Source organism: Xenopus laevis, chromosome 2S, assembly GCF_017654675.1.
Source record: "Xenopus laevis strain J_2021 chromosome 2S, Xenopus_laevis_v10.1, whole genome shotgun sequence".
Classification (NCBI taxonomy): domain Eukaryota; kingdom Metazoa; phylum Chordata; class Amphibia; order Anura; family Pipidae; genus Xenopus; species Xenopus laevis.
Genome location: NC_054374.1, coordinates 159172081 through 159184250, shown reverse-complemented (window position 1 = coordinate 159184250; position 12170 = coordinate 159172081).

Sequence of the window (12170 nt, the reverse complement as noted above, 5' to 3'; positions counted from 1 at the left end):
CACCTTAGATGCCAAATCTGGTCTTGGTTAGGGAAGCTCTGCAGATGTTTCCACCACGTTCCACCTCAAAATACAATAAAACCACCTCTAAAACCATTTTCACTGTTGACAGCTGTGGTTGGTATAGGAAGTGTAATCATAATAGATCTTCCATGTCTCCTTACCCAATCCTATTTCATGGTGATTGGCTATCTATCTAACTCTACAAGGGAGGCAGGTGCACAAGCTATTACATTTGCATTTCATAAGCTCTTTTTAAATACCCAGTGTTAGGATTGGTGTTATCAACGTATATCTACAGAGAGTCGTTATACTTAGGGGCTGATTCACTAAGCTCGAGTGAAGGATTCGAATGAAAAATACTTCGAATTTCGAAGTATTTTTTGGGTACTTCGACCATCGAATTGGTTAAATTCGTTCGAATTCGAACGAAATCGAACGAATCGAACGAAAAATTGTTCGACTATTCGACCATTCGATAGTCGAAGTACTTCCCCTTTAAAAAAAACTTCGACCCCCTACTTCGGCAGCTAAAAGCTACCAAAGTCAATGTTAGCCTATGGGGAAGGTCCCCATAGGCTTGCCTGTGATTTTTTGATCGAAGGATTTTCCTTCGATCGTTGGATTAAAATCGTTCGAATCGTTCGATTCGAAGGATTTAATCGTTCGATCGAACGGAAAATCCTTCGATCGATCGATCGCAGGATTAGCGCTAAATCCTTCGACTTCGATATTCGAAGTCGAAGGATTTCAATCCGAGGGTCGAATTTCGAAGTATTTTTAACTTCGAAATTCGACCCTTAGTGAATCGGCCCCTTAGTGTATTGTGTGAAGGGGTCATGTTGAGGGGTCAGTAGGCATGTGCTCTCAGGTCAAGGAAGCCATAAAAGCTAAATCATTATAGTCTAATTTCTGTGTACAATATAATGACCTTTTTAAAGAAATTTCTATTGGCTTTGATCATATTAAGAAGAAAACCTGTTCTAGGAATAAGGTTACTTGGGGAAATAGAGTGTAATGATGTCTATTATTCATGTTAAACTCCCTGTTAATATAAACCTATTAGAGAGACTGCTGTCTGCACCATAGAGACCAATGCACACACAATAAAGGTATGGGATCCGTTATACAGAAACCCTGTATATAGACAGTTCCAAATTACAGAAAGACCATCTTTCATAGACTCAATTTTATCCAAACAATACAAATTTTTAAAACTGATATGATTTTTCATTCTGTAATAATAAAACAGTAGCTTGTACTTGATCCCAACTAAGATATAATTAATCCTTATTGGAAGCAAGACCAGTCTATTGGGTTAATTTAATGCATTCTGATTTTCTAGCAGACTTAAGGTATGAAGATCCAAATTACAGAAAGATCCATTATCTGATAAGCTCCAGGTTCCGAGCATTCTGGATAAAATGGTTCCACACCTGTACCAACTCAATGGTTGGAAATTTTGGAATAGGAAGATATTCGTTGACAAGGAATCATGTTTAGTGATGGGCGAATAAATTCGGCAGGCGCAAATTCACGGCGAATTTCCGAGTTTCGCCAGCGCCAAATAAATTCACTTAAAATTCACTAAAAATTATTCAGGATGCCCTTTGACCTTACGCCAGCGTCAAAATTGTTTTGTGAATTTTGGGGGAAATTTGCAAATTTTTCAGCGAAACGGGACAAATTTGCCCATCACTAATCATGTGATTGCTGCAATTTAGCTATCAGACCTACCAAGATACAGAATATCACTCTGTACGTCATACTAAAAGTAAACTCAAAGGCGAACAACCCCTTTAACCCCTGTGCAAAGGTATTTTCAGGTGCTTTGTCATCCCCAGGAGAGGAGATTCCTTACTATGGGTGCCCTATATGTAAAAGTTCTTACCAGTAAGATTGTCAGAATTCCAGTCCATAATCATTGGTCGCCTTTATATAATGGGATCACAGACAGGTAGGTTTCTAATTCCCTTGAGCACCTGGAAGGGCAGGAGATATGAAGAGAAGATCATTTCACGAACAATAGAAGATGCATGATGATACATTTAGTTATATGGCACTTTAACTACACATCAGGGGCAGTTCCTTACTCAATAGGGAACCACTGGGAACATTTTAGAAGAATTTTGATCTTCTGCTGGTGCTTCTGCTGCCAATTAGCCAATTCTTCATGAAGTTTTATTTAACCACTGCTCTTGATTACCTCCATTCATAGTGTCCACTAATCTAACTTAGTCTGGGCTTGGACTGCCTGCTCCACCTTCACCCCTAGGTCTCAGCAAGATCCTCATCCAAGAGAAAGATCTATCATCCTCCTTTGTTTTCTATAACCTCGGTCGGGGGTGGTTAGGTGATCCTTACTGTCACATAAGATACTTCCAAACAGGAATAACATCACTTGATGGGACCCCTGTAAGCCAATAGTTTTTTTTAAATAAATAGTAGGGGCACTGGCCAATTGTTTTTTTTAAGAAAAAACTTGTAGGGGCCATGGCCAATTGTTTTTTTAAAATAACCTGTAGGGGCCCTGACCAATAATGTTTTTTTTTTAAAAAAAAAACTTGTAGGGGGTCCTTGGTCACCAATGTTTTTCTTTCTTTATCTTGCAGAGGGCCCTGACCACCAAAACTTGTAGGGAGGCCCTGGGCACCAAAGTTCTAACTAGTAGGGGGCATTTAATGTTTTAACGCTTGTGTCTTGTGTGGCCTTCACACTGATGGGTGAGGGAGGGGTGGCAAGGGGGAAAATTTTGTTGTGCGGGCCCCCATGATTTCTAATGGCAGCCCTGACCCCACCCCTTTATGTGGGTTGGTCCTTATTACCATGTAGGTCCAGTACCAGCTGCGTCTTCTTCAAGAATATCATCCTCCTACACTTCTAGCAACAATGTACAGTACATTCACAAAGATATTCACCTTTGAAATGTTATGGCTGCTTCTGTATGTTCACTGTAATGTGAGCAGATACTGACCGAGGAGCTTGTCAACCCCTTACCCTCATGGATTCTGCTTTCTATGTCATCACAACGTGGGCCGCCGCGGGTCTACGCTTCTATAGGGATGTGCCGGTTGCCTGATATCATGTCTTGCCAGTCACTCTCCAGTTTATATATAAAGTGCTTCATTTTGGTAATTAATTCACTGATAAATAGCGCTATGTGTATATAAAACACATTTTCGAAAGGACCACTTTTAATTGCTAATCTGATTGTTCTAATAATGTTATTACAACTTTCTGGACCCGACAGCACTTGTATTTGAATTAATATTAGCAGTAATCACACACCTCAGACTAATTAAGCTGTTGCTGCATTGTTGCTTATTAGGGCTCTTACTCCCGAGCGGTTGTAGCTGCGCTCCTCTGTGTTCCGTTTTTCTGCGTTCAGCCGCAGGGGAGCGCAGGAATAGACGCATTACATTTTTTCCAATGGGGCTGTACTCACACAGGTGCGTGTAGGTGCCGAACGCAGGTTGAGACGCAACATGCTGCATTTTTCCTGCGTTCGGCGCCTACACGCCCCTGTGTGAGTACAGCCCCATTGGAAAAAATGTAATGCATCTATTCCTGCGGTCCCCTGCGGCTGAACGCTGAAAAACGGAACGCAGGGGAGCGCAACTACAACCGTTCGTGAGTAAGAGCCCTTACTCCGCATATCAACCCATGAAAAACACTGTATTTTATTTATTTTTATTTACCTTGGTGAATGCAGGAATTGAATAAACTGAAGTTGTTGCTTCCTTTCTTTTAAAAGTCTCACCACCCTTACATTTTATTCCTGTAATATAAGGCAAGGTGTTATCCCATGTAATTTAGCCCTTAGCTTTCACTGGGTAAATGAAGGCCCAGACAAGTGCAGAGAGAGAAATAATGCAGGGGAGAATAACGATAATAAAGATTTAGAGAGGCTGTGTCTCAACAAAGACTAGTGAAACTGATATTTATTTTTTATATAATAAGTGGTTCTAGGGTGCAAACGCTTCTATTGCTAGACCCCCTTCTAAAAAAACAACTGACTTGCAGGGGAGGATCTGCTATTACATCGAATGTTGTTAAAGGAATCAGTGTTTTTACCTAAAGAGAACAGTGTAAGGTAGGAGTCCTGTTATCTTCCATTCAGCCCCATTATAAGAGCTTCTTTAAGGATCTATCTAGACTCTAGAATCTAGAGAATCTCATTCCTACTGTATATTGGATGAGGAAGGAGGCCTCACATTTTAGTTAAAAACAATGGAATTAAATTAATAAGAGTTTCTCTCTATAATCAAGCAGAGGTTTTTGGACTTTTTTTTAATTGCAGCCTTCCCATTGAACACCAAAAATTATCCAGGATCCCCCTTAGCTCCTACAAAGGTTACAGATATATGAAATTCATTATAATATCAACCATTCGCTGCAAATTCTGCATTTTTTTCCTGTGGGGGAAATTCCATGCGACAAAAAATCACCAAGACAATATCGTTGCGGAGACAAAAAAAAGTCACCATAAGAAAAAACTCCCATTGACTTTAATGCATTTTGAGGGAAAAAAAAAAATCACACAATGACTTTAAGGCATTTGGACAAAAAGTCGCTGAGACAAATAAGTAGACGAGACAAAAATAGTTGCCACAAAAAAAAACTCCATTGACCAGTGGCGTAACTAGATTGTGCTGCAAAAAAATCTTCAGAGGGGCCTAGCGCACTCCGATCCCCATCCTCCTGCCCACTTCCTGTCCCGCCTCCACCCTGCCCACGTCCCGCCCGACTCTGCCCACTCCCGCTTGCTTCCCCCTTCCTTGTTGGTAAGAGAGAGCAGCAGTGGAGGAGGGTTTTATTTTATTAGCTATAGAGGAAGCAGACCCCACATTCCGGGCCCCCTGTTACCCGCCCCCTCCCCCGCGCGCGTGACTGCCGGGTCTGCTTCCTCTATAATTAGGCCAATTAATGCATTAATGCTTTTGGAATGAGAAACCTATTACATTTTTCACAGATTTGCAAATTTTCTCTGAATTTCAATCAAATTAGCTTTTAGGCTGGGTACTACCAAACATTGTGACTGCAGGAACCTGACGACAACATAAAATCCAGGATTCGGTTCGGGATTCGGTCAGTATTCGGCCTTTTTCAGCAGGATTCGGATTCAGCCGAATCCTTGTGCCTGGCCGAACCGAATCCGAATCCTAATTTACATATGTAAATTAGTTGCTGGTAGGGAAATCACATGGCTTTTCGTCATAAAAGAAGAATTTTTTCCACTTTTTCCTTTCCTACCCCTAATTTACATATGCAAATTAGGGTTTGGATTCGTTTCGGTATTCGGCCGAATCCTTCGTGAAAGATTCGTCCGAATACCGAACCGAATCCAAACCCTAATTTGCATATGTAAATTAGGGGTAGGAAAGGAAAAAGTGGAAAAAATTCTTCTTTTTTGATGAAAGGATTCGACCGAATCCCAAATAGTGGATTCAGTGCATCCCTAAAAATATCTGATACTGTGAAATGATGAGTCTTAAATGTGATAATATGCAATGACTTGTTAAAATTTCAAATAAATAAAGAGTTAAAAAAAAAATATCTGATACTTTTGTAATATTGCACCAATTTCTATCCAAGGAAGACATACCGGTGAGCCTATCCCACTGAACTCCAGTTGTTTTTGTAGGTGATGCTAGATGGGTAACCTTTGCCTCTGTGGCATCACAGTCTGGTTTGTGTCACAAGAAGGGACCCCACATATTTGGGTGCATGTGGGTGCTGGGTGAGTGTCAGATTATGGATCACAATTTTTTTTAACCCACATATCGCTAATGAATAGATGAATAGACACAATGGTGTCTTAGTAGCCCATGTATGCAAAGATTTAGGCTGTCATATAAGGGCAAACTGAATAATGGACTTCCTCTGCAAGTACAGGTATGGGATCCGTTATCCGGAAACCCTTTATCCAGAAAGCTCCGAATTACGGAATAGCTCTCCCATAGACTCCATTTTATCCAAATAATCCAAAATATGAAAAATAGTTTCCTTTTTCTCTATAATAATTAAACAGTACATTGTACTTGATCCCAACTAAGATATAATTAATACTTATTGGAAGCAAAAACACTCTATTGGGTTTATTTAATGTTTACATGATTTTCTAGTAGACTTAAAGAACGAAGATCCATTATCCAGAAAACCCCAGGTCCCAAGCCTTCTGGATAACAGGTCCCATACCTGTAGGTGGTTAATACTTCAATTCCAAAATGGTCATGAATGTTTACAGATTCAAATATACCGCGTGACATCTCAAATCTAATGCTGGGTTAATGATCCAGACCTGTATAAGCCAATTAATATAGGGAATCCCTCAGCTGTTCATACCTCCCTCCATCTCTTTATATTACAGCCACCCATAGTCCCATATACCTACACCATAAAATCTTAAACTACCTTAAATATAATCCAAACGCTGCTTCAAAAGATAAAGTTATTAGAAGCCAGAAGTAAAATCTTAAAACTTCTAGAAGAGGTGCTCTGTTTCATTTTTGGACAGATTATTGGTAATTTTGAATGGCTTTTTTTTTTTAAAGTCAAACACAGCTTTCGACACTTCTAGATCTTTTTGCAATTAAAAATGATAGTTGCTACGGGACACTTTGAAATTAAAAAAAACTGTCAGTGTCTCATGGTGACTATTATTCACTGCTGTGATCTTGTCCTTTAATACCATCAGGAATTACCACTTTAGTGGAGATTTTTAATTACCTTTTAATTTCTAATGAAAAAAACCTCCCCATCTGTCGCCGGGATTTGCCTCGTTAAAAACATTTTAAAGGTAAAATGAGCCTACAGAAGCCGTAAATATGAATATTTATTGTATGACTTGCTTTAATGAAGGAGGTGCTTCCAGGTTGAATAAGTACAAAGAAGAAATAATAGGAGTTCACACTAGGCATGACAGTGGCAAATTTGCGAAATGCCGTTTTTTGGGCACTGGGGACATTTTTTTTGACACTGACAAGTTTTCACCGCGAATTCGCGCCTGGCGAATAAATTCGCCCATCACTACTTCTAGGTCAATAGTGACAGGATTAAGAGGCCAGGAGAGTCACCAGGCGGGTATTTTAAAGGATTAAAGGATAAGTAAACCTTTAAAGTAAGTGAATCTAAAATTGACGGGGGTTATTCTAAGGATTTTTGTCATTTACATTCATTATTTATTTTGCTTTAATTCCAAGATATTAAGGGATACATGTACTGTTAATATGAATGAATTTTGTTACAGCAGCGCCACCTGCTGGTCAGTTTCCCACCAGTCTGACCACCAAGTAGTCAAGGAAGTTGTCAGGAGAAAGAAAGAGGCTGCTCTGATTTTCTTCTGCTTAGGAAACAAATTAGAAACCTTTCTCAAATCTTTCCTGAGCAGAACAACATCAGAGCAGCCTCTTTCTTTCTCCTGACAACTTCCTTGACTACTTGGTGGTCAGACTGGTGGGAAACTGACCAGCAGGTGGCGCTGCTGTAACAAATTCATTCATATTAACAGCACATGTATCCCTTAAAGGGCACCAATCATGACCAAAATCATTTACTAAGTAAATACACTATGTGAAAGTTCAAGAAATCCGATTTTTAAAACAGTTAGAATTGTTTGTATAATGTAAATGATCAGCTCACTATTCCTTCTGCAAGATCTCCCCTATCTCCCCTGCAGTTCTAGCTGAGGCAGCCATCTTGGATTTCACTGGCTCCTCCTACCTATATCTTCCCAGCCAACTGTAGCTCCGAAATCTCGCACATGCTCAGTTGAAATTCCTTGTTGCTTATCAACCCTTCTAAGCTATTTTCAAATCAGCCAAACCTGTGTGTTAGCTGCTGTTCAGTAGTGCTGCCACCTGCTGGAAGTTACTGTGTGTCCTTCATTTGCATAATGACTTTACCAGCAGGGGACAAGATAGGGAAATCTCCTGATACTTCTAGTGGAGGAGTTTACTTAAACAAGGCATTCTGGGTAGAATACTCAAAGCAGTGTTGCAATCTGAGCATGCTCCTGAAATTTGCATATTAGAGTCTCTGTTATAGTCACAGTATGGCCTGCCTCAGTGAAAGAACCCATTTGGCAAAGTAGGGAATTTTTTAAAAAACTGCAGTTTTTTCAAAAAACTATATATGTAGTTTGATTTAACGTGTTTAGCTTGTACTGGTCAGATTGTTAATATGTGTTTGATTTTGGCTGTGATAGGTGCCCTTTAATATCTTGGAATAAAAACAAAAGAAATAATGAATGCAAATAAAAAAAGGTGCTTAGAATAGCCCCTCATCAATTTTACTCTGACTTATTTTAAGGTTTACTTGAAAGCATTAGGAAGCATGTAGGATCCACACCATAGCTCAAGAGAATCATGGTTCATTGGGTCTGTATAGCCCCCTATGTGATCTGATCATTGGTTCAGGGGCTCAAAGGTTGGATCAATGTGAAATGTCCCACCACTTGGGTGGCCGGTTCTTGTAAAGGTCTGCTCTTTGGCATCTACCTGGATATGAGCAACTGAAGTCTGACGTTGTACAACTCTGTTTTACACAAATCACTCTTTATGAATCCATATATCAAATTTTTGTTTGCAATACACATCGAACCTATCAGTAAATCCCCACTCAAGCCTTTTGGTTTGCTTTTTTTTTTTGGTCTTCCCCAGAAGAATAACTGTTATTTACAGCCGTTCGGCACTCAGACAATAATCCAATTATTTGTCTTTTCAGATTTCTAGGAAAGTGCTAAATATGCTGTTACAGAGATCTTACAGTTCTTTCAGCATCGATTGAAAAGAAAGAAATCAGGTGAAGAAAATTGATGAATTTGTGTGCCACTTCAAAAACTCTATGAATCTGCTGTGCTTAATGGAGAACTAAACCCTACAAATTTATATGGTTACAAATATTATATTTGATTTAATGAACTTATTGCACGAGGCTAAAGTTTGAGCTTGTCAATAGCAGCAATGATCCAGAACTTCAAACTTGTCACAGGGGGTCACCATCTTGGAAAGTGTCTGTGACACTCACATGCTCAGTGGGCTCTGATTGGCTGTTACGAAGCTAAGCTTAGGGCTCGTCACTAATTATCCAGCAGAAAATGAGCTTCCCTGGCTGTAATATAAGCTGATGCTACAGGTTTGCTGATTATTCAATTCTGATGCTAATTGCACTGGTTTCTGTGCTGCCATGTAGTAATTATGTGTATTAATTACTAATCAGCCTTATATTGTGACATTTCTATTCTATGTGTACTGTATATTGTGAGTGGGTCCCTAAGCTCAGTAAGTGACAGCAGCACAGAGCATGTGCAGTGAATCAGCAGAAAAGAAGATGGGGAGCTACTGGGGCATCTTTGGAGACACAGATCTTTACTGCTAAAGGGCTGTGGTTGCCTTGGGCTGGTACAGAAGTTCAAAACACAATGTACAATATTTCTAGCCACTTCTTTAGTTAGGCTTTAGTTCTCCTTTAAACACAAACTCCAGAGTTGATTTTTTTGGGATGGGAAAGGGAGATAACTGTTCAACTTCAAAATACGACTTTGATAAAATGTCTGTTCTGTTTAATCATAGATACCATCAGAGTTACAATTACCGAGACATATCATTTAGCACTGAAAATGACGGATCGATTTTTAAGAGCACAGGCAACAGTGATTTATTTTTTGCTTGAACATGAGCTTTAGATTACATCCCACCAAAACACAGAATAACTTATTGAAGCTGACGCATCACTATAATTCATAGGACTGTGTGAGTAAAAGCAAAAGCACCCCCTAAGCTGCCGACCCTACCATGGATATAGTGCAAGTGCTGCACACTCTGACATTCGTATGTAGTTGTAACTTTGTTGTTTATTACTTTTTGTAGGCTGAGGTACATATGTAGAGGGTATTCTAACTTAATGAAGAATCTCGCTGATCCCTGCCGGATCCTGCTTTTTGGACATAGGACTAGAACCTACATAGAAGGGTCAAGGCTTTTAATTATGGCTATGCTGGGGGGACAGCTTAGGGGGAAATTTGAAGACAAAAATAATATTGTATGGTTTTGTACAGGTATGAGATCCGTTATCCGGAAACCCGTTATCCAGAAATGTCTCCCATTCTGTAATAATAAAACAGTAGCTTGTACTTGATCCCAACTAAGATATAATTAATCCTTATTGGAAGCAAACCCAGCCTATTGGGTTTATTTCATGTTTACATGATTTTCTAGTAGACTTAAGCTATGAAGATCCAAATTACAGAAATATCCTTTATCTGGAAAACCCCAGGTCCTGAGCATTCTGGATAACAGGTCCTATACCTCTATTAATACATCAATTCTTTATACAGTCCCCCAAAAGCCTATTGCCGTTGGTTACAATGCAGTAGTGATGGGCGAATCTGTGCTGTTTAACTTCGCCAAAAAATTTGCAAACTTACTGAAAAATTTGCAAAGCGCATTGAAGTCGATGGGGGTCAAAATAATTTTGACGCCCGACAATTTTGACGTGAGAGACAATTTTTATACTTTATTATTTTGTCCAAAAGCATTAAAGTCAATGGGCGTCCAAATAATTTTGACGTGAGACAATTTCATGAGCGTGACTATTCTGACGTGCAACAATTTTTTGGTCGTGGCAGATTTTTCGCCGCTGAATCTTCACCGCAGTTTCACTAATTTATTCGCTGTCGGAGAAATGTGGAAATTCACAGCAAATTCCTGCCTGGCGACTTAATTGGCCCATCACTACAATGCAGCACTGTGCTACTTGCCCCTAAACTGGCCAAATTATAAACAGAGGGAGGATATCCACTTGGTTTAATGGTAGTTGTGTGCCAGTTGTTCTGTTCATTATGTGTTTAATCATAAATGTCACCCGAAATTAATATACCACTCTGATGGGTGGTGAAATGTTATCAGGATTACTATACTAACCAGGTTATGAGTTACAGGAAGGCCGTCTCCCATAGACTCCATTTTAATTAATTAACTAATTAATTAATTAATCCAAACTACTTAAAGATCTCAATGAAAACCCCAGGTCCCGAGCAATCTGGATAATAGATCCCATACCTGTAAAAAGATTATATTATTATTACAGGTATTACATAACAGGTATTACAACCATGGATCCAGGATTGAACTGGGCTGGCAGGACACCGCCCCCCGCAGGTCAAGACCCGCTCCTTCCGATCGGCTGCCCCATACAGTCCATACGTCTGAAACTTTTTGGAAATAAAAAGAGGGACAAAAAAGTTGCTGCGCGCAGCATGGCAATTGTTTGACCACACCCATTTTTGTGGCCACACCCCCTAATTACCATGTTCATTTTACAAAATCTGGCAGGTTATGAAAGTTTGAACATATTTCTGTGTTTTTTTCCAGTTATTACAGTTTTGCTAAGGAAGGTGAATTGCCCTTTAAGCTGTAAGTCTATCTTCTCCCAAGGGACCTGTTATCTTATATTGTTACAATTACTTATTTGCTTATCTCAAAATTGTTACAAAAGTATATTAGTTGCACCTGGTGGCTGTTCTGGGTTCTCTGCCGAAAAAGCCAATTAAGTTAGAAACATTGTTTCTTTTTTTGGCTGTTCAGTGCAGAGAAAGTCGGGATTTTTTAGTACAAATGCGGGACTGCGGGTTGAGCTGTCAAAAGCGGGACTGTCCCGCTGAAATCGGGACAGTTGGGATGTATGCTGTAATGGCATCTGCAGTTGTGGCTGTTCTGGGCTCTCTGCCGAAAGCCAATTAGGTTTGAGACATTGTTTCTTTTTCTGGCTGTTCAGTGCAGAGAAAAACGGGACTTTCCAGTACAAACGAGGTACTGAGGGTTTAGCTGTCAGAAGACGGACTGTCCCTCTAAAAACGGGACAGTTTGGAGGTATGAAAATCTGACAAGAGCACATGCGCACACAGGGGGGTGGGTTTCAGGTCCCCAGTTAGGAAGTCAGGAGGGGGCCCCCGGTTGACTTCTAAGAGGGGCCTTAATGTCATAGCCCCAGTGTGCCCCCAATGCTCCAGTCCGAGCCTGCACGGGCTGCATGAAGCAATGACCAATAGAGATAAATTAGGGCAGTAAATGAAGTGCTTTATATGGTACAAAGTCAAATATATCTACACACCATGAAAGTTGACATTTAATCAAGATATATATATATAGTATCAAAAACAGACCGCACTC